We start from the raw sequence: 4257 nt of genomic DNA, 5'->3' as shown, positions 1-4257 counted from the left end.
TTACATTACACATTTTAGGTAATATAATCAGATTACTTGTAGATTACTTTTGACCTAACTTGTTTATCACATTGATTTAAATAGGATAATCTTGTATTGATGCAAAAAATACAAAGAGTAAGAAAAGATATTCCATTCATTGTTATTAACAACATGAGGTGCATTAAACATTAAATAACATTACATCAAGGTTTCCCAAACTAGGGTTCCTAAAGGAACTGAGTTTAATGAAAAGCTAATAATTCATTCAATTATAAAAATGTAAAAATAAATAAATAATTTTAAAATAAAACACTTACTAACAAAATGAAATATTTTATTTGTTTACCCGCATCATGTCATGTGACCATTAGCCAACGTCAGAGAACCGTGAGCATGCAAATGTGATTTAATTATTAAATATTTATTTTAAAATCTCAGTGGTACTTCAAGTAAACATATTAGGTGAAAGAGGTTCAGATGACAAAAACGTTTGGGAATCCCTGCATTACATGTAAATAAGAAATAGCAGGCTGTGCAAATTTGTGCATTTTAATGTGTTTGAAAGACAAAAGCCTTCCAAAGACACGGTAATACATGATTAAATAACCTTAATTAATGTGTTCATCAGTAGTTGATGCAATGTTGAAACCCATCTTAAACCTGAACTGATTTTTGTAAATCCAGTGGTCAAATGCTATGTGGCCGCCTGACTAGTGACTGATCTCTGTGTGAATGTCCACAAAACAGACTTTCTGAATGAATATAAGCGGTAGTATATTTTAGAAAGGAAAATTTAAAAGATGAAGAGGAGTTAGGGAGAATCAATAAATTCTGAATAATTTATTATGTAAATAAGAAATAGCAGGCTGTGCAAATTTGTGCATTTTAATGTGTTTGAAAGACAAAAGCCTTCCAAAGACACGGTAATACATGATTAAATAACCTTAATTAATGTGTTCATCAGTAGTTGATGCAATGTTGAAACCCATCTTAAACCTGAACTGATTTTTGTAAATCCAGTGGTCAAATGCTATGTGGCCGCCTGACTAGTGACTGATCTCTGTGTGAATGTCCACAAAACAGACTTTCTGAATGAATATAAGCGGTAGTATATTTTAGAAAGGAAAATTTAAAAGATGAAGAGGAGTTAGGGAGAATCAATAAATTCTGAATAATTTATTGCTATTGTGTGAATAATATGTAATCATGTAATCCATAAAAAGTAAATGTAGTCTGATTAGGAGTATTTTGAAATGTAATTTCATATATATATATTATTTTCAGAGTATAATGTTTTAATAAGGTCCCATTACCCCTTCAGTGTTGGGGGTAACGCACTACAGGTAACGCGATCAGATTACTGTTTTCGAGTAACTAGTAAAGTAACGCATTACTTTTTAATTTACATAAAAAATATCTGAGTTACTTTTTCAAACAAGTAACTCCAATTACTTTGTTTTCCCATGTATTGACTCCTGTCTCCATGTAGAGAGAAATCCGGAGCGAGTGTAGAGGCGTTGTGTGCGCAGCAGTGGCGGGAAACACGGTCACTTTGGCGGGTTGAATTTTGTTTATACAGGAACAGAGCTCGATATTAATGCTTGTCTGGGACAAGTGGATTTTTTGAAGGGGCAAGAGAAAGAGAATTTTACCAGCCCGACCGGACAACTAATCTGATTAAAACATCTAATTAAGGAAGCAGCGAAATTTCGGCGAGAATGATTATAATTTTATTACTTTTGGTGTAAACGGTGACTGATAATGAATAATATATTGACAGAAACAAAGTCGCGCAGCCCGTGAGTGTGTGAGACAAACCGAAACAAATGAACACAACTTCACACAGAAGAAACATACACAAAAAAACACAAAAAATTTTTAGTTTTTACATTTATAACCAGGGCCGTATTAACCATTGGGCTAGGCCCGAGCAAGGAGGGGGACTGTGATTGGCTGTGGGGTAAATTGACTGGCGTGCCGATAGCCAAAGCCACCACGCCCCCCTCTTATTAGCGTTGTTATTTAGTTGAGCTTTTCTGTAAATTCCATGCATTACCATTTGAGATTGAAGCGTAAAGTCTGAATTTGGTTTACCAATCAAATGCATTTATTCAATATTTGACATTTGAACAATATGTGCACTAATCTTTTAGGTGATCGCTGCCCAGTAGCCTATGTCTGCATTCTCTTACCAAAAAGTAGTATACTTCGTTTATTTTAGTAAGTATACTTAAGTAAAGTTCAAGTATATTTTTAAGTATACTTTATGTAGTACGTATACAAATATCAGTGTACTAGTAGTATACTTGTAAGTGTACTATTTCAATACTCCTTGGGACTAAATTGAGCATGCAAATGTGATTTAATTATTAAATATTTATTTTAAAATCTCAGTGGTACTTCAAGTAAACATATTAGGTGAAAGAGGTTCAGATGACAAAAACGTTTGGGAATCCCTGCATTACATGTAAATAAGAAATAGCAGGCTGTGCAAATTTGTGCATTTTAATGTGTTTGAAAGACAAAAGCCTTCCAAAGACACGGTAATACATGATTAAATAACCTTAATTAATGTGTTCATCAGTAGTTGATGCAATGTTGAAACCCATCTTAAACCTGAACTGATTTTTGTAAATCCAGTGGTCAAATGCTATGTGGCCGCCTGACTAGTGACTGATCTCTGTGTGAATGTCCACAAAACAGACTTTCTGAATGAATATAAGCGGTAGTATATTTTAGAAAGGAAAATTTAAAAGATGAAGAGGAGTTAGGGAGAATCAATAAATTCTGAATAATTTATTGCTATTGTGTGAATAATATGTAATCATGTAATCCATAAAAAGTAAATGTAGTCTGATTAGGAGTATTTTGAAATGTAATTTCATATATATATATTATTTTCAGAGTATAATGTTTTAATAAGGTCCCATTACCCCTTCAGTGTTGGGGGTAACGCACTACAGGTAACGCGATCAGATTACTGTTTTCGAGTAACTAGTAAAGTAACGCATTACTTTTTAATTTACATAAAAAATATCTGAGTTACTTTTTCAAACAAGTAACTCCAATTACTTTGTTTTCCCATGTATTGACTCCTGTCTCCATGTAGAGAGAAATCCGGAGCGAGTGTAGAGGCGTTGTGTGCGCAGCAGTGGCGGGAAACACGGTCACTTTGGCGGGTTGAATTTTGTTTATACAGGAACAGAGCTCGATATTAATGCTTGTCTGGGACAAGTGGATTTTTTGAAGGGGCAAGAGAAAGAGAATTTTACCAGCCCGACCGGACAACTAATCTGATTAAAACATCTAATTAAGGAAGCAGCGAAATTTCGGCGAGAATGTTATTACTTTTGTTACTTTTGGTGTAAACGGTGACTGATAATGAATAATATATTGACAGAAACAAAGTCGCGAGTGTGTGAGGTGTGTGAGACAAACCGAAACAAATGAACACAACTTCACACAGAAGAAACATACACAAAAAAACACAAAAAATTTTTAGTTTTTACATTTATAACCAGGGCCGTATTAACCATTGGGCTAGGCCCGAGCAAGGAGGGGGACTGTGATTGGCTGTGGGGTAAATTGACTGGCGTGCCGATAGCCAAAGCCACCACGCCCCCCTCTTATTAGCGTTGTTATTTAGTTGAGCTTTTCTGTAAATTCCATGCATTACCATTTGAGATTGAAGCGTAAAGTCCGAATTTGGTTTACCAATCAAATGCATTTATTCAATATTTGACATTTGAACAATATGTGCACTAATCTTTTAGGTGATCGCTGCCCAGTAGCCTATGTCTGCATTCTCTTACCAAAAAGTAGTATACTTCGTTTATTTTAGTAAGTATACTTAAGTAAAGTTCAAGTATATTTTTAAGTATACTTTATGTAGTACGTATACAAATATCAGTGTACTAGTAGTATACTTGTAAGTGTACTATTTCAATACTCCTTGGGACTAAATTGGCCCACTTTCTAGTATATAAAAGTATACTTTTAAGTATAACAGTAGTAAACTTTAAGTACACAACTAGTTTACAACAATATTTTTAGCTTGTACTGCAACTATACTAAAAGTGAACATATGGGTATACTGATAGTTTACTAATTAAATAATTGTAGCGTTTTTAGTACACTTTGAAGTATAGTCTCAGTAAACTACTAGTTTAGTAGTTTTATACTGCAAGTATACTCATAAGTTTTCTTTAAGTGAACTTTACATCATACTTTAAGTATACTACTATGTCCCTATTTAGGTATTAATTTGTATATAAT

Source organism: Sinocyclocheilus rhinocerous, unplaced genomic scaffold (genome assembly GCF_001515625.1).
Source record: "Sinocyclocheilus rhinocerous isolate Xijiao unplaced genomic scaffold, SAMN03320098_v1.1 scaffold2386, whole genome shotgun sequence".
Lineage (NCBI taxonomy): Eukaryota > Metazoa > Chordata > Actinopteri > Cypriniformes > Cyprinidae > Sinocyclocheilus > Sinocyclocheilus rhinocerous.
Note: the sequence above shows the minus strand (reverse complement) of the source record.